The sequence below is a fragment of the Eleutherodactylus coqui genome, chromosome 7, assembly GCF_035609145.1.
Source record: "Eleutherodactylus coqui strain aEleCoq1 chromosome 7, aEleCoq1.hap1, whole genome shotgun sequence".
Lineage (NCBI taxonomy): Eukaryota > Metazoa > Chordata > Amphibia > Anura > Eleutherodactylidae > Eleutherodactylus > Eleutherodactylus coqui.
The window spans coordinates 48,948,701-48,974,862 of NC_089843.1; the positions used below are offsets into that span (position 1 = coordinate 48,948,701).

General features: G+C 38.6%; 9 non-coding genes across 9 annotated transcripts; all 9 read right to left on the reverse strand.

The window, feature by feature from the left end:
- Positions 1 to 669: 669 nt before the first annotated feature.
- Positions 670 to 742, reverse strand: TRNAT-UGU (transfer RNA threonine (anticodon UGU)). Its single transcript has one exon. It is a non-coding gene; the product is annotated as a tRNA-Thr (tRNA).
- A 3,149-nt stretch (positions 743 to 3,891) lies between these two features.
- Positions 3,892 to 3,964, reverse strand: TRNAT-UGU (transfer RNA threonine (anticodon UGU)). Its single transcript has one exon. It is a non-coding gene; the product is annotated as a tRNA-Thr (tRNA).
- A 3,149-nt stretch (positions 3,965 to 7,113) lies between these two features.
- Positions 7,114 to 7,186, reverse strand: TRNAT-UGU (transfer RNA threonine (anticodon UGU)). Its single transcript has one exon. It is a non-coding gene; the product is annotated as a tRNA-Thr (tRNA).
- Positions 7,187 to 8,724: 1,538 nt separating this feature from the next.
- TRNAT-UGU (transfer RNA threonine (anticodon UGU)) lies at positions 8,725 to 8,797 on the reverse strand. The gene has a single exon. It is a non-coding gene; the product is annotated as a tRNA-Thr (tRNA).
- Positions 8,798 to 10,335: 1,538 nt separating this feature from the next.
- TRNAT-UGU (transfer RNA threonine (anticodon UGU)) lies at positions 10,336 to 10,408 on the reverse strand. The gene has a single exon. It is a non-coding gene; the product is annotated as a tRNA-Thr (tRNA).
- Positions 10,409 to 12,618: 2,210 nt separating this feature from the next.
- Positions 12,619 to 12,691, reverse strand: TRNAT-UGU (transfer RNA threonine (anticodon UGU)). Its single transcript has one exon. It is a non-coding gene; the product is annotated as a tRNA-Thr (tRNA).
- Positions 12,692 to 18,220: 5,529 nt separating this feature from the next.
- Positions 18,221 to 18,293, reverse strand: TRNAT-UGU (transfer RNA threonine (anticodon UGU)). The gene has a single exon. It is a non-coding gene; the product is annotated as a tRNA-Thr (tRNA).
- Positions 18,294 to 19,831: 1,538 nt separating this feature from the next.
- TRNAT-UGU (transfer RNA threonine (anticodon UGU)) lies at positions 19,832 to 19,904 on the reverse strand. The gene has a single exon. It is a non-coding gene; the product is annotated as a tRNA-Thr (tRNA).
- A 5,288-nt stretch (positions 19,905 to 25,192) lies between these two features.
- Positions 25,193 to 25,265, reverse strand: TRNAT-UGU (transfer RNA threonine (anticodon UGU)). Its single transcript has one exon. It is a non-coding gene; the product is annotated as a tRNA-Thr (tRNA).
- Positions 25,266 to 26,162: the final 897 nt, after the last annotated feature.

A 26,162-nucleotide genomic window follows, 5' to 3' on the forward strand; every position in this document is an offset into this window, starting at 1 on the left:
GCAAGCAACTAAAAGCGCTTCAAAACAATAGACGGGAGAGAAGGCATTGTTCGTCTGATAGTGTGCTCCAAGCATGTGCTAACCTGTGTTAAGGGAATCCTGCAAGTAAAGGTTTGAGTGAGTTGTGCACATGATCTAATGTGAATGGTGTGATCCATTTTGATTAATACAAAAGGTTTTATCTATATTTGTAATTCTGCCTGTAATGACAATCAGATCACTACTAAAAAGCGATTTCTACAGAGCAGAATAATAGGGCTAGGTGGAAAGAGTGAAAACTGCAAGATTTTAATTTCCCAAATCATTAAAATTATTTAAAAATTATGCGTGACATCAAACTTTGATTCAAGCAATAGGTATTGTTCTGATAACACATTCCATTCAAGGTATATCCCACCTGTGTAAAGTGGCATTCAAGGTCTCGCTCCCAGGGTAAGAGCATGCAGTCACAGTGACCTACATGGCGATGAAAATTTTCTGCAACCAGAAGAGAATTGGGTCATGTTAAGAGCTTAATTGTTGAAGTGAGATTAAAGGACTATAAAATCTCGACTTTTTGATTTTGGCATTCAGAGGGCTGTAAAGAGAAAGTGTTGAAAGATCCTTTCTCATAGGCAAAAACCACTTTCAGAAGGTTTGATGTTCACGATAGCCTTTACTAAGAAAATTTGGCCTCAGTGAGAATCGAACTCACGACCCCTGGTTTACAAGACCAGTGCTCTAACCCCTGAGCTATGAAGCCTGCATTTTGAAAGAGTCCCACAATATTTTTGACCAATTCTATATTCCTTTTTCAAAAATCTTAGAATGTCATAAGTAGGAATGAACCCATGCTTCCTGAAAAGATCATGCGGCCATCCTCAAATACACAAGTCGAAAAAATTGCGAAACTCAAAGAAAGTTTGGTCGTGCTAAGAGTCCAATTCTTGGGATGAAATATAAAGCCTGGAGCAGTTTTTCATTCCCTGGTGCAGCACTGCTTTATATTAGTTGAGGATTTAATAGTCAGAGGGTTGAACAGAAAAAGTTTTGAAGGACTTTTTCCTTCCTTGATTCAAATTGCAGGTTTAAAAGCAAAGCGCTCACATCAGCCCAGTATGTGTGCATATCTTTTCTTTTAGTTATGTTCTGATAGAACCCTGTTGGAAAAAACCTAAGCAGATTTGAAAGCTGGTAGTAACATCAATTCACCATTAAAAAGCATCTTATGTACTAGAATATTTAGCTTCTTGAGAACAGCCACATTGGTTCTACTAACATGGTTCCAAAACAGCTCTTTTCACCATCAGCCTAGACTAAGATGTTAAGCCCCAGTTCTTAATGCCTCGGTAATCCTCGTGCTGCTTGGCACTACAATCCTTTTTCTTCATTCTTACCAGAAGGTCTTTTTATTCTGAAAATATTTTCATGTAGCAATTGCTAAAACATCCTGGGTAATATTTAAGCAAAACTGAGCTGCCAGAAGCGGTATTTGAACCCACAAGTCCAGGAGAGCATACAACCTGAACGTAGTCCCCCAGACCGCTCAACCATTCGGCAGCTTGCAGATTTTGGTGAGATACCAAAGATCATCGTAAGCATCAACAAAAAAGGTTTATCTTTTTTGACTAAGCAAGCAACTAAAAGCGCTTCAAAACAATAGACGGGAGAGAAGGCATTGTTCGTCTGATAGTGTGCTCCAAGCATGTGCTAACCTGTGTTAAGGGAATCCTGCAAGTAAAGGTTTGAGTGAGTTGTGCACATGATCTAATGTGAATGGTGTGATCCATTTTGATTAATACAAAAGGTTTTATCTATATTTGTAATTCTGCCTGTAATGACAATCAGATCACTACTAAAAAGCGATTTCTACAGAGCAGAATAATAGGGCTAGGTGGAAAGAGTGAAAACTGCAAGATTTTAATTTCCCAAATCATTAAAATTATTTAAAAATTATGCGTGACATCAAACTTTGATTCAAGCAATAGGTATTGTTCTGATAACACATTCCATTCAAGGTATATCCCACCTGTGTAAAGTGGCATTCAAGGTCTCGCTCCCAGGGTAAGAGCATGCAGTCACAGTGACCTACATGGCGATGAAAATTTTCTGCAACCAGAAGAGAATTGGGTCATGTTAAGAGCTTAATTGTTGAAGTGAGATTAAAGGACTATAAAATCTCGACTTTTTGATTTTGGCATTCAGAGGGCTGTAAAGAGAAAGTGTTGAAAGATCCTTTCTCATAGGCAAAAACCACTTTCAGAAGGTTTGATGTTCACGATAGCCTTTACTAAGAAAATTTGGCCTCAGTGAGAATCGAACTCACGACCCCTGGTTTACAAGACCAGTGCTCTAACCCCTCAGCTATGAAGCCTGCATTTTGAAAGAGTCCCACAATATTTTTGACCAATTCTATATTCCTTTTTCAAAAATCTTAGAATGTCATAAGTAGGAATGAACCCATGCTTCCTGAAAAGATCATGCGGCCATCCTCAAATACACAAGTCGAAAAAATTGCGAAACTCAAAGAAAGTTTGGTCGTGCTAAGAGTCCAATTCTTGGGATGAAATATAAAGCCTGGAGCAGTTTTTCATTCCCTGGTGCAGCACTGCTTTATATTAGTTGAGGATTTAATAGTCAGAGGGTTGAACAGAAAAAGTTTTGAAGGACTTTTTCCTTCCTTGATTCAAATTGCAGGTTTAAAAGCAAAGCGCTCACATCAGCCCAGTATGTGTGCATATCTTTTCTTTTAGTTATGTTCTGATAGAACCCTGTTGGAAAAAACCTAAGCAGATTTGAAAGCTGGTAGTAACATCAATTCACCATTAAAAAGCATCTTATGTACTAGAATATTTAGCTTCTTGAGAACAGCCACATTGGTTCTACTAACATGGTTCCAAAACAGCTCTTTTCACCATCAGCCTAGACTAAGATGTTAAGCCCCAGTTCTTAATGCCTCGGTAATCCTCGTGCTGCTTGGCACTACAATCCTTTTTCTTCATTCTTACCAGAAGGTCTTTTTATTCTGAAAATATTTTCATGTAGCAATTGCTAAAACATCCTGGGTAATATTTAAGCAAAACTGAGCTGCCAGAAGCGGTATTTGAACCCACAAGTCCAGGAGAGCATACAACCTGAACGTAGTCCCCCAGACCGCTCAACCATTCGGCAGCTTGCAGATTTTGGTGAGATACCAAAGATCATCGTAAGCATCAACAAAAAAGGTTTATCTTTTTTGACTAAGCAAGCAACTAAAAGCGCTTCAAAACAATAGACGGGAGAGAAGGCATTGTTCGTCTGATAGTGTGCTCCAAGCATGTGCTAACCTGTGTTAAGGGAATCCTGCAAGTAAAGGTTTGAGTGAGTTGTGCACATGATCTAATGTGAATGGTGTGATCCATTTTGATTAATACAAAAGGTTTTATCTATATTTGTAATTCTGCCTGTAATGACAATCAGATCACTACTAAAAAGCGATTTCTACAGAGCAGAATAATAGGGCTAGGTGGAAAGAGTGAAAACTGCAAGATTTTAATTTCCCAAATCATTAAAATTATTTAAAAATTATGCGTGACATCAAACTTTGATTCAAGCAATAGGTATTGTTCTGATAACACATTCCATTCAAGGTATATCCCACCTGTGTAAAGTGGCATTCAAGGTCTCGCTCCCAGGGTAAGAGCATGCAGTCACAGTGACCTACATGGCGATGAAAATTTTCTGCAACCAGAAGAGAATTGGGTCATGTTAAGAGCTTAATTGTTGAAGTGAGATTAAAGGACTATAAAATCTCGACTTTTTGATTTTGGCATTCAGAGGGCTGTAAAGAGAAAGTGTTGAAAGATCCTTTCTCATAGGCAAAAACCACTTTCAGAAGGTTTGATGTTCACGATAGCCTTTACTAAGAAAATTTGGCCTCAGTGAGAATCGAACTCACGACCCCTGGTTTACAAGACCAGTGCTCTAACCCCTGAGCTATGAAGCCTGCATTTTGAAAGAGTCCCACAATATTTTTGACCAATTCTATATTCCTTTTTCAAAAATCTTAGAATGTCATAAGTAGGAATGAACCCATGCTTCCTGAAAAGATCATGCGGCCATCCTCAAATACACAAGTCGAAAAAATTGCGAAACTCAAAGAAAGTTTGGTCGTGCTAAGAGTCCAATTCTTGGGATGAAATATAAAGCCTGGAGCAGTTTTTCATTCCCTGGTGCAGCACTGCTTTATATTAGTTGAGGATTTAATAGTCAGAGGGTTGAACAGAAAAAGTTTTGAAGGACTTTTTCCTTCCTTGATTCAAATTGCAGGTTTAAAAGCAAAGCGCTCACATCAGCCCAGTATGTGTGCATATCTTTTCTTTTAGTTATGTTCTGATAGAACCCTGTTGGAAAAAACCTAAGCAGATTTGAAAGCTGGTAGTAACATCAATTCACCATTAAAAAGCATCTTATGTACTAGAATATTTAGCTTCTTGAGAACAGCCACATTGGTTCTACTAACATGGTTCCAAAACAGCTCTTTTCACCATCAGCCTAGACTAAGATGTTAAGCCCCAGTTCTTAATGCCTCGGTAATCCTCGTGCTGCTTGGCACTACAATCCTTTTTCTTCATTCTTACCAGAAGGTCTTTTTATTCTGAAAATATTTTCATGTAGCAATTGCTAAAACATCCTGGGTAATATTTAAGCAAAACTGAGCTGCCAGAAGCGGTATTTGAACCCACAAGTCCAGGAGAGCATACAACCTGAACGTAGTCCCCCAGACCGCTCAACCATTCGGCAGCTTGCAGATTTTGGTGAGATACCAAAGATCATCGTAAGCATCAACAAAAAAGGTTTATCTTTTTTGACTAAGCAAGCAACTAAAAGCGCTTCAAAACAATAGACGGGAGAGAAGGCATTGTTCGTCTGATAGTGTGCTCCAAGCATGTGCTAACCTGTGTTAAGGGAATCCTGCAAGTAAAGGTTTGAGTGAGTTGTGCACATGATCTAATGTGAATGGTGTGATCCATTTTGATTAATACAAAAGGTTTTATCTATATTTGTAATTCTGCCTGTAATGACAATCAGATCACTACTAAAAAGCGATTTCTACAGAGCAGAATAATAGGGCTAGGTGGAAAGAGTGAAAACTGCAAGATTTTAATTTCCCAAATCATTAAAATTATTTAAAAATTATGCGTGACATCAAACTTTGATTCAAGCAATAGGTATTGTTCTGATAACACATTCCATTCAAGGTATATCCCACCTGTGTAAAGTGGCATTCAAGGTCTCGCTCCCAGGGTAAGAGCATGCAGTCACAGTGACCTACATGGCGATGAAAATTTTCTGCAACCAGAAGAGAATTGGGTCATGTTAAGAGCTTAATTGTTGAAGTGAGATTAAAGGACTATAAAATCTCGACTTTTTGATTTTGGCATTCAGAGGGCTGTAAAGAGAAAGTGTTGAAAGATCCTTTCTCATAGGCAAAAACCACTTTCAGAAGGTTTGATGTTCACGATAGCCTTTACTAAGAAAATTTGGCCTCAGTGAGAATCGAACTCACGACCCCTGGTTTACAAGACCAGTGCTCTAACCCCTCAGCTATGAAGCCTGCATTTTGAAAGAGTCCCACAATATTTTTGACCAATTCTATATTCCTTTTTCAAAAATCTTAGAATGTCATAAGTAGGAATGAACCCATGCTTCCTGAAAAGATCATGCGGCCATCCTCAAATACACAAGTCGAAAAAATTGCGAAACTCAAAGAAAGTTTGGTCGTGCTAAGAGTCCAATTCTTGGGATGAAATATAAAGCCTGGAGCAGTTTTTCATTCCCTGGTGCAGCACTGCTTTATATTAGTTGAGGATTTAATAGTCAGAGGGTTGAACAGAAAAAGTTTTGAAGGACTTTTTCCTTCCTTGATTCAAATTGCAGGTTTAAAAGCAAAGCGCTCACATCAGCCCAGTATGTGTGCATATCTTTTCTTTTAGTTATGTTCTGATAGAACCCTGTTGGAAAAAACCTAAGCAGATTTGAAAGCTGGTAGTAACATCAATTCACCATTAAAAAGCATCTTATGTACTAGAATATTTAGCTTCTTGAGAACAGCCACATTGGTTCTACTAACATGGTTCCAAAACAGCTCTTTTCACCATCAGCCTAGACTAAGATGTTAAGCCCCAGTTCTTAATGCCTCGGTAATCCTCGTGCTGCTTGGCACTACAATCCTTTTTCTTCATTCTTACCAGAAGGTCTTTTTATTCTGAAAATATTTTCATGTAGCAATTGCTAAAACATCCTGGGTAATATTTAAGCAAAACTGAGCTGCCAGAAGCGGTATTTGAACCCACAAGTCCAGGAGAGCATACAACCTGAACGTAGTCCCCCAGACCGCTCAACCATTCGGCAGCTTGCAGATTTTGGTGAGATACCAAAGATCATCGTAAGCATCAACAAAAAAGGTTTATCTTTTTTGACTAAGCAAGCAACTAAAAGCGCTTCAAAACAATAGACGGGAGAGAAGGCATTGTTCGTCTGATAGTGTGCTCCAAGCATGTGCTAACCTGTGTTAAGGGAATCCTGCAAGTAAAGGTTTGAGTGAGTTGTGCACATGATCTAATGTGAATGGTGTGATCCATTTTGATTAATACAAAAGGTTTTATCTATATTTGTAATTCTGCCTGTAATGACAATCAGATCACTACTAAAAAGCGATTTCTACAGAGCAGAATAATAGGGCTAGGTGGAAAGAGTGAAAACTGCAAGATTTTAATTTCCCAAATCATTAAAATTATTTAAAAATTATGCGTGACATCAAACTTTGATTCAAGCAATAGGTATTGTTCTGATAACACATTCCATTCAAGGTATATCCCACCTGTGTAAAGTGGCATTCAAGGTCTCGCTCCCAGGGTAAGAGCATGCAGTCACAGTGACCTACATGGCGATGAAAATTTTCTGCAACCAGAAGAGAATTGGGTCATGTTAAGAGCTTAATTGTTGAAGTGAGATTAAAGGACTATAAAATCTCGACTTTTTGATTTTGGCATTCAGAGGGCTGTAAAGAGAAAGTGTTGAAAGATCCTTTCTCATAGGCAAAAACCACTTTCAGAAGGTTTGATGTTCACGATAGCCTTTACTAAGAAAATTTGGCCTCAGTGAGAATCGAACTCACGACCCCTGGTTTACAAGACCAGTGCTCTAACCCCTGAGCTATGAAGCCTGCATTTTGAAAGAGTCCCACAATATTTTTGACCAATTCTATATTCCTTTTTCAAAAATCTTAGAATGTCATAAGTAGGAATGAACCCATGCTTCCTGAAAAGATCATGCGGCCATCCTCAAATACACAAGTCGAAAAAATTGCGAAACTCAAAGAAAGTTTGGTCGTGCTAAGAGTCCAATTCTTGGGATGAAATATAAAGCCTGGAGCAGTTTTTCATTCCCTGGTGCAGCACTGCTTTATATTAGTTGAGGATTTAATAGTCAGAGGGTTGAACAGAAAAAGTTTTGAAGGACTTTTTCCTTCCTTGATTCAAATTGCAGGTTTAAAAGCAAAGCGCTCACATCAGCCCAGTATGTGTGCATATCTTTTCTTTTAGTTATGTTCTGATAGAACCCTGTTGGAAAAAACCTAAGCAGATTTGAAAGCTGGTAGTAACATCAATTCACCATTAAAAAGCATCTTATGTACTAGAATATTTAGCTTCTTGAGAACAGCCACATTGGTTCTACTAACATGGTTCCAAAACAGCTCTTTTCACCATCAGCCTAGACTAAGATGTTAAGCCCCAGTTCTTAATGCCTCGGTAATCCTCGTGCTGCTTGGCACTACAATCCTTTTTCTTCATTCTTACCAGAAGGTCTTTTTATTCTGAAAATATTTTCATGTAGCAATTGCTAAAACATCCTGGGTAATATTTAAGCAAAACTGAGCTGCCAGAAGCGGTATTTGAACCCACAAGTCCAGGAGAGCATACAACCTGAACGTAGTCCCCCAGACCGCTCAACCATTCGGCAGCTTGCAGATTTTGGTGAGATACCAAAGATCATCGTAAGCATCAACAAAAAAGGTTTATCTTTTTTGACTAAGCAAGCAACTAAAAGCGCTTCAAAACAATAGACGGGAGAGAAGGCATTGTTCGTCTGATAGTGTGCTCCAAGCATGTGCTAACCTGTGTTAAGGGAATCCTGCAAGTAAAGGTTTGAGTGAGTTGTGCACATGATCTAATGTGAATGGTGTGATCCATTTTGATTAATACAAAAGGTTTTATCTATATTTGTAATTCTGCCTGTAATGACAATCAGATCACTACTAAAAAGCGATTTCTACAGAGCAGAATAATAGGGCTAGGTGGAAAGAGTGAAAACTGCAAGATTTTAATTTCCCAAATCATTAAAATTATTTAAAAATTATGCGTGACATCAAACTTTGATTCAAGCAATAGGTATTGTTCTGATAACACATTCCATTCAAGGTATATCCCACCTGTGTAAAGTGGCATTCAAGGTCTCGCTCCCAGGGTAAGAGCATGCAGTCACAGTGACCTACATGGCGATGAAAATTTTCTGCAACCAGAAGAGAATTGGGTCATGTTAAGAGCTTAATTGTTGAAGTGAGATTAAAGGACTATAAAATCTCGACTTTTTGATTTTGGCATTCAGAGGGCTGTAAAGAGAAAGTGTTGAAAGATCCTTTCTCATAGGCAAAAACCACTTTCAGAAGGTTTGATGTTCACGATAGCCTTTACTAAGAAAATTTGGCCTCAGTGAGAATCGAACTCACGACCCCTGGTTTACAAGACCAGTGCTCTAACCCCTGAGCTATGAAGCCTGCATTTTGAAAGAGTCCCACAATATTTTTGACCAATTCTATATTCCTTTTTCAAAAATCTTAGAATGTCATAAGTAGGAATGAACCCATGCTTCCTGAAAAGATCATGCGGCCATCCTCAAATACACAAGTCGAAAAAATTGCGAAACTCAAAGAAAGTTTGGTCGTGCTAAGAGTCCAATTCTTGGGATGAAATATAAAGCCTGGAGCAGTTTTTCATTCCCTGGTGCAGCACTGCTTTATATTAGTTGAGGATTTAATAGTCAGAGGGTTGAACAGAAAAAGTTTTGAAGGACTTTTTCCTTCCTTGATTCAAATTGCAGGTTTAAAAGCAAAGCGCTCACATCAGCCCAGTATGTGTGCATATCTTTTCTTTTAGTTATGTTCTGATAGAACCCTGTTGGAAAAAACCTAAGCAGATTTGAAAGCTGGTAGTAACATCAATTCACCATTAAAAAGCATCTTATGTACTAGAATATTTAGCTTCTTGAGAACAGCCACATTGGTTCTACTAACATGGTTCCAAAACAGCTCTTTTCACCATCAGCCTAGACTAAGATGTTAAGCCCCAGTTCTTAATGCCTCGGTAATCCTCGTGCTGCTTGGCACTACAATCCTTTTTCTTCATTCTTACCAGAAGGTCTTTTTATTCTGAAAATATTTTCATGTAGCAATTGCTAAAACATCCTGGGTAATATTTAAGCAAAACTGAGCTGCCAGAAGCGGTATTTGAACCCACAAGTCCAGGAGAGCATACAACCTGAACGTAGTCCCCCAGACCGCTCAACCATTCGGCAGCTTGCAGATTTTGGTGAGATACCAAAGATCATCGTAAGCATCAACAAAAAAGGTTTATCTTTTTTGACTAAGCAAGCAACTAAAAGCGCTTCAAAACAATAGACGGGAGAGAAGGCATTGTTCGTCTGATAGTGTGCTCCAAGCATGTGCTAACCTGTGTTAAGGGAATCCTGCAAGTAAAGGTTTGAGTGAGTTGTGCACATGATCTAATGTGAATGGTGTGATCCATTTTGATTAATACAAAAGGTTTTATCTATATTTGTAATTCTGCCTGTAATGACAATCAGATCACTACTAAAAAGCGATTTCTACAGAGCAGAATAATAGGGCTAGGTGGAAAGAGTGAAAACTGCAAGATTTTAATTTCCCAAATCATTAAAATTATTTAAAAATTATGCGTGACATCAAACTTTGATTCAAGCAATAGGTATTGTTCTGATAACACATTCCATTCAAGGTATATCCCACCTGTGTAAAGTGGCATTCAAGGTCTCGCTCCCAGGGTAAGAGCATGCAGTCACAGTGACCTACATGGCGATGAAAATTTTCTGCAACCAGAAGAGAATTGGGTCATGTTAAGAGCTTAATTGTTGAAGTGAGATTAAAGGACTATAAAATCTCGACTTTTTGATTTTGGCATTCAGAGGGCTGTAAAGAGAAAGTGTTGAAAGATCCTTTCTCATAGGCAAAAACCACTTTCAGAAGGTTTGATGTTCACGATAGCCTTTACTAAGAAAATTTGGCCTCAGTGAGAATCGAACTCACGACCCCTGGTTTACAAGACCAGTGCTCTAACCCCTGAGCTATGAAGCCTGCATTTTGAAAGAGTCCCACAATATTTTTGACCAATTCTATATTCCTTTTTCAAAAATCTTAGAATGTCATAAGTAGGAATGAACCCATGCTTCCTGAAAAGATCATGCGGCCATCCTCAAATACACAAGTCGAAAAAATTGCGAAACTCAAAGAAAGTTTGGTCGTGCTAAGAGTCCAATTCTTGGGATGAAATATAAAGCCTGGAGCAGTTTTTCATTCCCTGGTGCAGCACTGCTTTATATTAGTTGAGGATTTAATAGTCAGAGGGTTGAACAGAAAAAGTTTTGAAGGACTTTTTCCTTCCTTGATTCAAATTGCAGGTTTAAAAGCAAAGCGCTCACATCAGCCCAGTATGTGTGCATATCTTTTCTTTTAGTTATGTTCTGATAGAACCCTGTTGGAAAAAACCTAAGCAGATTTGAAAGCTGGTAGTAACATCAATTCACCATTAAAAAGCATCTTATGTACTAGAATATTTAGCTTCTTGAGAACAGCCACATTGGTTCTACTAACATGGTTCCAAAACAGCTCTTTTCACCATCAGCCTAGACTAAGATGTTAAGCCCCAGTTCTTAATGCCTCGGTAATCCTCGTGCTGCTTGGCACTACAATCCTTTTTCTTCATTCTTACCAGAAGGTCTTTTTATTCTGAAAATATTTTCATGTAGCAATTGCTAAAACATCCTGGGTAATATTTAAGCAAAACTGAGCTGCCAGAAGCGGTATTTGAACCCACAAGTCCAGGAGAGCATACAACCTGAACGTAGTCCCCCAGACCGCTCAACCATTCGGCAGCTTGCAGATTTTGGTGAGATACCAAAGATCATCGTAAGCATCAACAAAAAAGGTTTATCTTTTTTGACTAAGCAAGCAACTAAAAGCGCTTCAAAACAATAGACGGGAGAGAAGGCATTGTTCGTCTGATAGTGTGCTCCAAGCATGTGCTAACCTGTGTTAAGGGAATCCTGCAAGTAAAGGTTTGAGTGAGTTGTGCACATGATCTAATGTGAATGGTGTGATCCATTATGTGTGCATATCTTTTCTTTTAGTTATGTTCTGATAGAACCCTGTTGAAAAAACCTAAGCAGATTTGAAAGCTGGTAGTAACATCAATTCACCATTAAAAAGCATCTTATGTACTAGAATATTTAGCTTCTTGAGAACAGCCACATTGGTTCTACTAACATGGTTCCAAAACAGCTCTTTTCACCATCAGCCTAGACTAAGATGTTAAGCCCCAGTTCTTAATGCCTCGGTAATCCTCGTGCTGCTTGGCACTACAATCCTTTTTCTTCATTCTTACCAGAAGGTCTTTTTATTCTGAAAATATTTTCATGTAGCAATTGCTAAAACATCCTGGGTAATATTTAAGCAAAACTGAGCTGCCAGAAGCGGTATTTGAACCCACAAGTCCAGGAGAGCATACAACCTGAACGTAGTCCCCCAGACCGCTCAACCATTCGGCAGCTTGCAGATTTTGGTGAGATACCAAAGATCATCGTAAGCATCAACAAAAAAGGTTTATCTTTTTTGACTAAGCAAGCAACTAAAAGCGCTTCAAAACAATAGACGGGAGAGAAGGCATTGTTCGTCTGATAGTGTGCTCCAAGCATGTGCTAACCTGTGTTAAGGGAATCCTGCAAGTAAAGGTTTGAGTGAGTTGTGCACATGATCTAATGTGAATGGTGTGATCCATTTTGATTAATACAAAAGGTTTTATCTATATTTGTAATTCTGCCTGTAATGACAATCAGATCACTACTAAAAAGCGATTTCTACAGAGCAGAATAATAGGGCTAGGTGGAAAGAGTGAAAACTGCAAGATTTTAATTTCCCAAATCATTAAAATTATTTAAAAATTATGCGTGACATCAAACTTTGATTCAAGCAATAGGTATTGTTCTGATAACACATTCCATTCAAGGTATATCCCACCTGTGTAAAGTGGCATTCAAGGTCTCGCTCCCAGGGTAAGAGCATGCAGTCACAGTGACCTACATGGCGATGAAAATTTTCTGCAACCAGAAGAGAATTGGGTCATGTTAAGAGCTTAATTGTTGAAGTGAGATTAAAGGACTATAAAATCTCGACTTTTTGATTTTGGCATTCAGAGGGCTGTAAAGAGAAAGTGTTGAAAGATCCTTTCTCATAGGCAAAAACCACTTTCAGAAGGTTTGATGTTCACGATAGCCTTTACTAAGAAAATTTGGCCTCAGTGAGAATCGAACTCACGACCCCTGGTTTACAAGACCAGTGCTCTAACCCCTGAGCTATGAAGCCTGCATTTTGAAAGAGTCCCACAATATTTTTGACCAATTCTATATTCCTTTTTCAAAAATCTTAGAATGTCATAAGTAGGAATGAACCCATGCTTCCTGAAAAGATCATGCGGCCATCCTCAAATACACAAGTCGAAAAAATTGCGAAACTCAAAGAAAGTTTGGTCGTGCTAAGAGTCCAATTCTTGGGATGAAATATAAAGCCTGGAGCAGTTTTTCATTCCCTGGTGCAGCACTGCTTTATATTAGTTGAGGATTTAATAGTCAGAGGGTTGAACAGAAAAAGTTTTGAAGGACTTTTTCCTTCCTTGATTCAAATTGCAGGTTTAAAAGCAAAGCGCTCACATCAGCCCAGTATGTGTGCATATCTTTTCTTTTAGTTATGTTCTGATAGAACCCTGTTGGAAAAAACCTAAGCAGATTTGAAAGCTGGTAGTAACATCAATTCACCATTAAAAAGCATCTTATGTACTAGAATATTTAGCTTCTTGAGAACAGCCACATTGGTTCTACTAACATGGTTCCAAAACAGCTCTTTTCACCATCAGCCTAGACTAAGATGTTAAGCCCCAGTTCTTAATGCCTCGGTAATCCTCGTGCTGCTTGGCACTACAATCCTTTTTCTTCATTCTTACCAGAAGGTCTTTTTATTCTGAAAATATTTTCATGTAGCAATTGCTAAAACATCCTGGGTAATATTTAAGCAAAACTGAGCTGCCAGAAGCGGTATTTGAACCCACAAGTCCAGGAGAGCATACAACCTGAACGTAGTCCCCCAGACCGCTCAACCATTCGGCAGCTTGCAGATTTTGGTGAGATACCAAAGATCATCGTAAGCATCAACAAAAAAGGTTTATCTTTTTTGACTAAGCAAGCAACTAAAAGCGCTTCAAAACAATAGACGGGAGAGAAGGCATTGTTCGTCTGATAGTGTGCTCCAAGCATGTGCTAACCTGTGTTAAGGGAATCCTGCAAGTAAAGGTTTGAGTGAGTTGTGCACATGATCTAATGTGAATGGTGTGATCCATTTTGATTAATACAAAAGGTTTTATCTATATTTGTAATTCTGCCTGTAATGACAATCAGATCACTACTAAAAAGCGATTTCTACAGAGCAGAATAATAGGGCTAGGTGGAAAGAGTGAAAACTGCAAGATTTTAATTTCCCAAATCATTAAAATTATTTAAAAATGATGCGTGACATCAAACTTTGATTCAAGCAATAGGTATTGTTCTGATAACACATTCCATTCAAGGTATATCCCACCTGTGTAAAGTGGCATTCAAGGTCTCGCTCCCAGGGTAAGAGCATGCAGTCACAGTGACCTACATGGCGATGAAAATTTTCTGCAACCAGAAGAGAATTGGGTCATGTTAAGAGCTTAATTGTTGAAGTGAGATTAAAGGACTATAAAATCTCGACTTTTTGATTTTGGCATTCAGAGGGCTGTAAAGAGAAAGTGTTGAAAGATCCTTTCTCATAGGCAAAAACCACTTTCAGAAGGTTTGATGTTCACGATAGCCTTTACTAAGAAAATTTGGCCTCAGTGAGAATCGAGCTCACGACCCCTGGTTTACAAGACCAGTGCTCTAACCCCTGAGCTATGAAGCCTGCATTTTGAAAGAGTCCCACAATATTTTTGACCAATTCTATATTCCTTTTTCAAAAATCTTAGAATGTCATAAGTAGGAATGAACCCATGCTTCCTGAAAAGATCATGCGGCCATCCTCAAATACACAAGTCGAAAAAATTGCGAAACTCAAAGAAAGTTTGGTCGTGCTAAGAGTCCAATTCTTGGGATGAAATATAAAGCCTGGAGCAGTTTTTCATTCCCTGGTGCAGCACTGCTTTATATTAGTTGAGGATTTAATAGTCAGAGGGTTGAACAGAAAAAGTTTTGAAGGACTTTTTCCTTCCTTGATTCAAATTGCAGGTTTAAAAGCAAAGCGCTCACATCAGCCCAGTATGTGTGCATATCTTTTCTTTTAGTTATGTTCTGATAGAACCCTGTTGGAAAAAACCTAAGCAGATTTGAAAGCTGGTAGTAACATCAATTCACCATTAAAAAGCATCTTATGTACTAGAATATTTAGCTTCTTGAGAACAGCCACATTGGTTCTACTAACATGGTTCCAAAACAGCTCTTTTCACCATCAGCCTAGACTAAGATGTTAAGCCCCAGTTCTTAATGCCTCGGTAATCCTCGTGCTGCTTGGCACTACAATCCTTTTTCTTCATTCTTACCAGAAGGTCTTTTTATTCTGAAAATATTTTCATGTAGCAATTGCTAAAACATCCTGGGTAATATTTAAGCAAAACTGAGCTGCCAGAAGCGGTATTTGAACCCACAAGTGCAGGAGAGCATACAACCTGAACGTAGTCCCCCAGACCGCTCAACCATTCGGCAGCTTGCAGATTTTGGTGAGATACCAAAGATCATCGTAAGCATCAACAAAAAAGGTTTATCTTTTTTGACTAAGCAAGCAACTAAAAGCGCTTCAAAACAATAGACGGGAGAGAAGGCATTGTTCGTCTGATAGTGTGCTCCAAGCATGTGCTAACCTGTGTTAAGGGAATCCTGCAAGTAAAGGTTTGAGTGAGTTGTGCACATGATCTAATGTGAATGGTGTGATCCATTTTGATTAATACAAAAGGTTTTATCTATATTTGTAATTCTGCCTGTAATGACAATCAGATCACTACTAAAAAGCGATTTCTACAGAGCAGAATAATAGGGCTAGGTGGAAAGAGTGAAAACTGCAAGATTGTAATTCTGCCTGTAATGACAATCAGATCACTACTAAAAAGCGATTTCTACAGAGCAGAATAATAGGGCTAGGTGGAAAGAGTGAAAACTGCAAGATTTTAATTTCCCAAATCATTAAAATTATTTAAAAATTATGCGTGACATCAAACTTTGATTCAAGCAATAGGTATTGTTCTGATAACACATTCCATTCAAGGTATATCCCACCTGTGTAAAGTGGCATTCAAGGTCTCGCTCCCAGGGTAAGAGCATGCAGTCACAGTGACCTACATGGCGATGAAAATTTTCTGCAACCAGAAGAGAATTGGGTCATGTTAAGAGCTTAATTGTTGAAGTGAGATTAAAGGACTATAAAATCTCGACTTTTTGATTTTGGCATTCAGAGGGCTGTAAAGAGAAAGTGTTGAAAGATCCTTTCTCATAGGCAAAAACCACTTTCAGAAGGTTTGATGTTCACGATAGCCTTTACTAAGAAAATTTGGCCTCAGTGAGAATCGAGCTCACGACCCCTGGTTTACAAGACCAGTGCTCTAACCCCTGAGCTATGAAGCCTGCATTTTGAAAGAGTCCCACAATATTTTTGACCAATTCTATATTCCTTTTTCAAAAATCTTAGAATGTCATAAGTAGGAATGAACCCATGCTTCCTGAAAAGATCATGCGGCCATCCTCAAATACACAAGTCGAAAAAATTGCGAAACTCAAAGAAAGTTTGGTCGTGCTAAGAGTCCAATTCTTGGGATGAAATATAAAGCCTGGAGCAGTTTTTCATTCCCTGGTGCAGCACTGCTTTATATTAGTTGAGGATTTAATAGTCAGAGGGTTGAACAGAAAAAGTTTTGAAGGACTTTTTCCTTCCTTGATTCAAATTGCAGGTTTAAAAGCAAAGCGCTCACATCAGCCCAGTATGTGTGCATATCTTTTCTTTTAGTTATGTTCTGATAGAACCCTCTTGAAAAAACCTAAGCAGATTTGAAAGCTGGTAGTAACATCAATTCACCATTAAAAAGCATCTTATGTACTAGAATATTTAGCTTCTTGAGAACAGCCACATTGGTTCTACTAACATGGTTCCAAAACAGCTCTTTTCACCATCAGCCTAGACTAAGATGTTAAGCCCCAGTTCTTAATGCCTCGGTAATCCTCGTGCTGCTTGGCACTGCAATCCTTTTTCTTCATTCTTACCAGAAGGTCTTTTTATTCTGAAAATATTTTCATGTAGCAATTGCTAAAACATCCTGGGTAATATTTAAGCAAAACTGAGCTGCCAGAAGCGGTATTTGAACCCACAAGTCCAGGAGAGCATACAACCTGAACGTAGTCCCCCAGTCCGCTCAACCATTCGGCAGCTTGCAGATTTTGGTGAGATACCAAAGATCATCGTAAGCATCAACAAAAAAGGTTTATCTTTTTTGACTAAGCAAGCAACTAAAAGCGCTTCAAAACAATAGACGGGAGAGAAGGCATTGTTCGTCTGATAGTGTGCTCCAAGCATGTGCTAACCTGTGTTAAGGGAATCCTGCAAGTAAAGGTTTGAGTGAGTTGTGCACATGATCTAATGTGAATGGTGTGATCCATTATGTGTGCATATCTTTTCTTTTAGTTATGTTCTGATAGAACCCTGTTGAAAAAACCTAAGCAGATTTGAAAGCTGGTAGTAACATCAATTCACCATTAAAAAGCATCTTATGTACTAGAATATTTAGCTTCTTGAGAACAGCCACATTGGTTCTACTAACATGGTTCCAAAACAGCTCTTTTCACCATCAGCCTAGACTAAGATGTTAAGCCCCAGTTCTTAATGCCTCGGTAATCCTCGTGCTGCTTGGCACTACAATCCTTTTTCTTCATTCTTACCAGAAGGTCTTTTTATTCTGAAAATATTTTCATGTAGCAATTGCTAAAACATCCTGGGTAATATTTAAGCAAAACTGAGCTGCCAGAAGCGGTATTTGAACCCACAAGTCCAGGAGAGCATACAACCTGAACGTAGTCCCCCAGACCGCTCAACCATTCGGCAGCTTGCAGATTTTGGTGAGATACCAAAGATCATCGTAAGCATCAACAAAAAAGGTTTATCTTTTTTGACTAAGCAAGCAACTAAAAGCGCTTCAAAACAATAGACGGGAGAGAAGGCATTGTTCGTCTGATAGTGTGCTCCAAGCATGTGCTAACCTGTGTTAAGGGAATCCTGCAAGTAAAGGTTTGAGTGAGTTGTGCACATGATCTAATGTGAATGGTGTGATCCATTTTGATTAATACAAAAGGTTTTATCTATATTTGTAATTCTGCCTGTAATGACAATCAGATCACTACTAAAAAGCGATTTCTACAGAGCAGAATAATAGGGCTAGGTGGAAAGAGTGAAAACTGCAAGATTTTAATTTCCCAAATCATTAAAATTATTTAAAAATTATGCGTGACATCAAACTTTGATTCAAGCAATAGGTATTGTTCTGATAACACATTCCATTCAAGGTATATCCCACCTGTGTAAAGTGGCATTCAAGGTCTCGCTCCCAGGGTAAGAGCATGCAGTCACAGTGACCTACATGGCGATGAAAATTTTCTGCAACCAGAAGAGAATTGGGTCATGTTAAGAGCTTAATTGTTGAAGTGAGATTAAAGGACTATAAAATCTCGACTTTTTGATTTTGGCATTCAGAGGGCTGTAAAGAGAAAGTGTTGAAAGATCCTTTCTCATAGGCAAAAACCACTTTCAGAAGGTTTGATGTTCACGATAGCCTTTACTAAGAAAATTTGGCCTCAGTGAGAATCGAACTCACGACCCCTGGTTTACAAGACCAGTGCTCTAACCCCTGAGCTATGAAGCCTGCATTTTGAAAGAGTCCCACAATATTTTTGACCAATTCTATATTCCTTTTTCAAAAATCTTAGAATGTCATAAGTAGGAATGAACCCATGCTTCCTGAAAAGATCATGCGGCCATCCTCAAATACACAAGTCGAAAAAATTGCGAAACTCAAAGAAAGTTTGGTCGTGCTAAGAGTCCAATTCTTGGGATGAAATATAAAGCCTGGAGCAGTTTTTCATTCCCTGGTGCAGCACTGCTTTATATTAGTTGAGGATTTAATAGTCAGAGGGTTGAACAGAAAAAGTTTTGAAGGACTTTTTCCTTCCTTGATTCAAATTGCAGGTTTAAAAGCAAAGCGCTCACATCAGCCCAGTATGTGTGCATATCTTTTCTTTTAGTTATGTTCTGATAGAACCCTGTTGGAAAAAACCTAAGCAGATTTGAAAGCTGGTAGTAACATCAATTCACCATTAAAAAGCATCTTATGTACTAGAATATTTAGCTTCTTGAGAACAGCCACATTGGTTCTACTAACATGGTTCCAAAACAGCTCTTTTCACCATCAGCCTAGACTAAGATGTTAAGCCCCAGTTCTTAATGCCTCGGTAATCCTCGTGCTGCTTGGCACTACAATCCTTTTTCTTCATTCTTACCAGAAGGTCTTTTTATTCTGAAAATATTTTCATGTAGCAATTGCTAAAACATCCTGGGTAATATTTAATCAAAACTGAGCTGCCAGAAGCGGTATTTGAACCCACAAGTCCAGGAGAGCATACAACCTGAACGTAGTCCCCCAGACCGCTCAACCATTCGGCAGCTTGCAGATTTTGGTGAGATACCAAAGATCATCGTAAGCATCAACAAAAAAGGTTTATCTTTTTTGACTAAGCAAGCAACTAAAAGCGCTTCAAAACAATAGACGGGAGAGAAGGCATTGTTCGTCTGATAGTGTGCTCCAAGCATGTGCTAACCTGTGTTAAGGGAATCCTGCAAGTAAAGGTTTGAGTGAGTTGTGCACATGATCTAATGTGAATGGTGTGATCCATTTTGATTAATACAAAAGGTTTTATCTATATTTGTAATTCTGCCTGTAATGACAATCAGATCACTACTAAAAAGCGATTTCTACAGAGCAGAATAATAGGGCTAGGTGGAAAGAGTGAAAACTGCAAGATTTTAATTTCCCAAATCATTAAAATTATTTAAAAATTATGCGTGACATCAAACTTTGATTCAAGCAATAGGTATTGTTCTGATAACACATTCCATTCAAGGTATATCCCACCTGTGTAAAGTGGCATTCAAGGTCTCGCTCCCAGGGTAAGAGCATGCAGTCACAGTGACCTACATGGCGATGAAAATTTTCTGCAACCAGAAGAGAATTGGGTCATGTTAAGAGCTTAATTGTTGAAGTGAGATTAAAGGACTATAAAATCTCGACTTTTTGATTTTGGCATTCAGAGGGCTGTAAAGAGAAAGTGTTGAAAGATCCTTTCTCATAGGCAAAAACCACTTTCAGAAGGTTTGATGTTCACGATAGCCTTTACTAAGAAAATTTGGCCTCAGTGAGAATCGAACTCACGACCCCTGGTTTACAAGACCAGTGCTCTAACCCCTGAGCTATGAAGCCTGCATTTTGAAAGAGTCCCACAATATTTTTGACCAATTCTATATTCCTTTTTCAAAAATCTTAGAATGTCATGAGTAGGAATGAACCCATGCTTCCTGAAAAGATCATGCGGCCATCCTCAAATACACAAGTCGAAAAAATTGCGAAACTCAAAGAACTCAAAGAACCCTGTTGAAAAAAACCTAAGCAGATTTGAAAGCTGGTAGTAACATCAATTCACCATTAAAAAGCATCTTATGTACTAGAATATTTAGCTTCTTGAGAACAGCCACATTGGTTCTACTAACATGGTTCCAAAACAGCTCTTTTCACCATCAGCCTAGACTAAGATGTTAAGCCCCAGTTCTTAATGCCGCGGTAATCCTCGTGCTGCTTGGCACTACAATCCTTTTTCTTCATTCTTACCAGAAGGTCTTTTTATTCTGAAAATATTTTCATGTAGCAATTGCTAAAACATCCTGGGTAATATTTAAGCAAAACTGAGCTGCCAGAAGCGGTATTTGAACCCACAAGTCCAGGAGAGCATACGTCCACCAGACCGCTCAACCATTCGGCAGCTTGCAGATTTTGGTGAGATACCAAAGATCATCGTAAGCATCAACAAAAAAGGTTTATCTTTTTTGACTAAGCAAGCAACTAAAAGCGCTTCAAAACAATAGACGGGAGAGAAGGCATTGTTCGTCTGATAGTGTGCTCCAAGCATGTGCTAACCTGTGTTAAGGGAATCCTGCAAGTAAAGGTTTGAGTGAGTTGTGCACATGATCTAATGTGAATGGTGTGATCCATTTTGATTAATACAAAAGGTTTTATCTATATTTGTAATTCTGCCTGTAATGACAATCAGATCACTACTAAAAAGCGATTTCTACAGAGCAGAATAATAGGGCTAGGTGGAAAGAGTGAAAACTGCAAGATTTTAATTTCCCAAATCATTAAAATTATTTAAAAATTATGCGTGACATCAAACTTTGATTCAAGCAATAGGTATTGTTCTGATAACACATTCCATTCAAGGTATATCCCACCTGTGTAAAGTGGCATTCAAGGTCTCGCTCCCAGGGTAAGAGCATGCAGTCACAGTGACCTACATGGCGATGAAAATTTTCTGCAACCAGAAGAGAATTGGGTCATATTAAGAGCTTAATTGTTGAAGTGAGATTAAAGGACTATAAAATCTCGACTTTTTGATTTTGGCATTCAGAGGGCTGTAAAGAGAAAGTGTTGAAAGATCCTTTCTCATAGGCAAAAACCACTTTCAGAAGGTTTGATGTTCACGATAGCCTTTACTAAGAAAATTTGGCCTCAGTGAGAATCGAGCTCACGACCCCTGGTTTACAAGACCAGTGCTCTAACCCCTGAGCTATGAAGCCTGCATTTTGAAAGAGTCCCACAATATTTTTGACCAATTCTATATTCCTTTTTCAAAAATCTTAGAATGTCATAAGTAGGAATGAACCCATGCTTCCTGAAAAGATCATGCGGCCATCCTCAAATACACAAGTCGAAAAAATTGCGAAACTCAAAGAAAGTTTGGTCGTGCTAAGAGTCCAATTCTTGGGATGAAATATAAAGCCTGGAGCAGTTTTTCATTCCCTGGTGCAGCACTGCTTTATATTAGTTGAGGATTTAATAGTCAGAGGGTTGAACAGAAAAAGTTTTGAAGGACTTTTTCCTTCCTTGATTCAAATTGCAGGTTTAAAAGCAAAGCGCTCACATCAGCCCAGTATGTGTGCATATCTTTTCTTTTAGTTATGTTCTGATAGAACCCTGTTGGAAAAAACCTAAGCAGATTTGAAAGCTGGTAGTAACATCAATTCACCATTAAAAAGCATCTTATGTACTAGAATATTTAGCTTCTTGAGAACAGCCACATTGGTTCTACTAACATGGTTCCAAAACAGCTCTTTTCACCATCAGCCTAGACTAAGATGTTAAGCCCCAGTTCTTAATGCCTCGGTAATCCTCGTGCTGCTTGGCACTACAATCCTTTTTCTTCATTCTTACCAGAAGGTCTTTTTATTCTGAAAATATTTTCATGTAGCAATTGCTAAAACATCCTGGGTAATATTTAAGCAAAACTGAGCTGCCAGAAGCGGTATTTGAACCCACAAGTCCAGGAGAGCATACAACCTGAACGTAGTCCCCCAGACCGCTCAACCATTCGGCAGCTTGCAGATTTTGGTGAGATACCAAAGATCATCGTAAGCATCAACAAAAAAGGTTTATCTTTTTTGACTAAGCAAGCAACTAAAAGCGCTTCAAAACAATAGACGGGAGAGAAGGCATTGTTCGTCTGATAGTGTGCTCCAAGCATGTGCTAACCTGTGTTAAGGGAATCCTGCAAGTAAAGGTTTGAGTGAGTTGTGCACATGATCTAATGTGAATGGTGTGATCCATTTTGATTAATACAAAAGGTTTTATCTATATTTGTAATTCTGCCTGTAATGACAATCAGATCACTACTAAAAAGCGATTTCTACAGAGCAGAATAATAGGGCTAGGTGGAAAGAGTGAAAACTGCAAGATTGTAATTCTGCCTGTAATGACAATCAGATCACTACTAAAAAGCGATTTCTACAGAGCAGAATAATAGGGCTAGGTGGAAAGAGTGAAAACTGCAAGATTTTAATTTCCCAAATCATTAAAATTATTTAAAAATTATGCGTGACATCAAACTTTGATTCAAGCAATAGGTATTGTTCTGATAACACATTCCATTCAAGGTATATCCCACCTGTGTAAAGTGGCATTCAAGGTCTCGCTCCCAGGGTAAGAGCATGCAGTCACAGTGACCTACATGGCGATGAAAATTTTCTGCAACCAGAAGAGAATTGGGTCATGTTAAGAGCTTAATTGTTGAAGTGAGATTAAAGGACTATAAAATCTCGACTTTTTGATTTTGGCATTCAGAGGGCTGTAAAGAGAAAGTGTTGAAAGATCCTTTCTCATAGGCAAAAACCACTTTCAGAAGGTTTGATGTTCACGATAGCCTTTACTAAGAAAATTTGGCCTCAGTGAGAATCGAGCTCACGACCCCTGGTTTACAAGACCAGTGCTCTAACCCCTGAGCTATGAAGCCTGCATTTTGAAAGAGTCCCACAATATTTTTGACCAATTCTATATTCCTTTTTCAAAAATCTTAGAATGTCATAAGTAGGAATGAACCCATGCTTCCTGAAAAGATCATGCGGCCATCCTCAAATACACAAGTCGAAAAAATTGCGAAACTCAAAGAAAGTTTGGTCGTGCTAAGAGTCCAATTCTTGGGATGAAATATAAAGCCTGGAGCAGTTTTTCATTCCCTGGTGCAGCACTGCTTTATATTAGTTGAGGATTTAATAGTCAGAGGGTTGAACAGAAAAAGTTTTGAAGGACTTTTTCCTTCCTTGATTCAAATTGCAGGTTTAAAAGCAAAGCGCTCACATCAGCCCAGTATGTGTGCATATCTTTTCTTTTAGTTATGTTCTGATAGAACCCTCTTGAAAAAACCTAAGCAGATTTGAAAGCTGGTAGTAACATCAATTCACCATTAAAAAGCATCTTATGTACTAGAATATTTAGCTTCTTGAGAACAGCCACATTGGTTCTACTAACATGGTTCCAAAACAGCTCTTTTCACCATCAGCCTAGACTAAGATGTTAAGCCCCAGTTCTTAATGCCTCGGTAATCCTCGTGCTGCTTGGCACTGCAATCCTTTTTCTTCATTCTTACCAGAAGGTCTTTTTATTCTGAAAATATTTTCATGTAGCAATTGCTAAAACATCCTGGGTAATATTTAAGCAAAACTGAGCTGCCAGAAGCGGTATTTGAACCCACAAGTCCAGGAGAGCATACAACCTGAACGTAGTCCCCCAGACCGCTCAACCATTCGGCAGCTTGCAGATTTTGGTGAGATACCAAAGATCATCGTAAGCATCAACAAAAAAGGTTTATCTTTTTTGACTAAGCAAGCAACTAAAAGCGCTTCAAAACAATAGACGGGAGAGAAGGCATTGTTCGTCTGATAGTGTGCTCCAAGCATGTGCTAACCTGTGTTAAGGGAATCCTGCAAGTAAAGGTTTGAGTGAGTTGTGCACATGATCTAATGTGAATGGTGTGATCCATTATGTGTGCATATCTTTTCTTTTAGTTATGTTCTGATAGAACCCTGTTGAAAAAACCTAAGCAGATTTGAAAGCTGGTAGTAACATCAATTCACCATTAAAAAGCATCTTATGTACTAGAATATTTAGCTTCTTGAGAACAGCCACATTGGTTCTACTAACATGGTTCCAAAACAGCTCTTTTCACCATCAGCCTAGACTAAGATGTTAAGCCCCAGTTCTTAATGCCTCGGTAATCCTCGTGCTGCTTGGCACTACAATCCTTTTTCTTCATTCTTACCAGAAGGTCTTTTTATTCTGAAAATATTTTCATGTAGCAATTGCTAAAACATCCTGGGTAATATTTAAGCAAAACTGAGCTGCCAGAAGCGGTATTTGAACCCACAAGTCCAGGAGAGCATACAACCTGAACGTAGTCCCCCAGACCGCTCAACCATTCGGCAGCTTGCAGATTTTGGTGAGATACCAAAGATCATCGTAAGCATCAACAAAAAAGGTTTATCTTTTTTGACTAAGCAAGCAACTAAAAGCGCTTCAAAACAATAGACGGGAGAGAAGGCATTGTTCGTCTGATAGTGTGCTCCAAGCATGTGCTAACCTGTGTTAAGGGAATCCTGCAAGTAAAGGTTTGAGTGAGTTGTGCACATGATCTAATGTGAATGGTGTGATCCATTTTGATTAATACAAAAGGTTTTATCTATATTTGTAATTCTGCCTGTAATGACAATCAGATCACTACTAAAAAGCGATTTCTACAGAGCAGAATAATAGGGCTAGGTGGAAAGAGTGAAAACTGCAAGATTTTAATTTCCCAAATCATTAAAATTATTTAAAAATTATGCGTGACATCAAACTTTGATTCAAGCAATAGGTATTGTTCTGATAACACATTCCATTCAAGGTATATCCCACCTGTGTAAAGTGGCATTCAAGGTCTCGCTCCCAGGGTAAGAGCATGCAGTCACAGTGACCTACATGGCGATGAAAATTTTCTGCAACCAGAAGAGAATTGGGTCATGTTAAGAGCTTAATTGTTGAAGTGAGATTAAAGGACTATAAAATCTCGACTTTTTGATTTTGGCATTCAGAGGGCTGTAAAGAGAAAGTGTTGAAAGATCCTTTCTCATAGGCAAAAACCACTTTCAGAAGGTTTGATGTTCACGATAGCCTTTACTAAGAAAATTTGGCCTCAGTGAGAATCGAACTCACGACCCCTGGTTTACAAGACCAGTGCTCTAACCCCTGAGCTATGAAGCCTGCATTTTGAAACAGTCCCACAATATTTTTGACCAATTCTATATTCCTTTTTCAAAAATCTTAGAATGTCATAAGTAGGAATGAACCCATGCTTCCTGAAAAGATCATGCGGCCATCCTCAAATACACAAGTCGAAAAAATTGCGAAACTCAAAGAAAGTTTGGTCGTGCTAAGAGTCCAATTCTTGGGATGAAATATAAAGCCTGGAGCAGTTTTTCATTCCCTGGTGCAGCACTGCTTTATATTAGTTGAGGATTTAATAGTCAGAGGGTTGAACAGAAAAAGTTTTGAAGGACTTTTTCCTTCCTTGATTCAAATTGCAGGTTTAAAAGCAAAGCGCTCACATCAGCCCAGTATGTGTGCATATCTTTTCTTTTAGTTATGTTCTGATAGAACCCTGTTGGAAAAAACCTAAGCAGATTTGAAAGCTGGTAGTAACATCAATTCACCATTAAAAAGCATCTTATGTACTAGAATATTTAGCTTCTTGAGAACAGCCACATTGGTTCTACTAACATGGTTCCAAAACAGCTCTTTTCACCATCAGCCTAGACTAAGATGTTAAGCCCCAGTTCTTAATGCCTCGGTAATCCTCGTGCTGCTTGGCACTACAATCCTTTTTCTTCATTCTTACCAGAAGGTCTTTTTATTCTGAAAATATTTTCATGTAGCAATTGCTAAAACATCCTGGGTAATATTTAATCAAAACTGAGCTGCCAGAAGCGGTATTTGAACCCACAAGTCCAGGAGAGCATACAACCTGAACGTAGTCCCCCAGACCGCTCAACCATTCGGCAGCTTGCAGATTTTGGTGAGATACCAAAGATCATCGTAAGCATCAACAAAAAAGGTTTATCTTTTTTGACTAAGCAAGCAACTAAAAGCGCTTCAAAACAA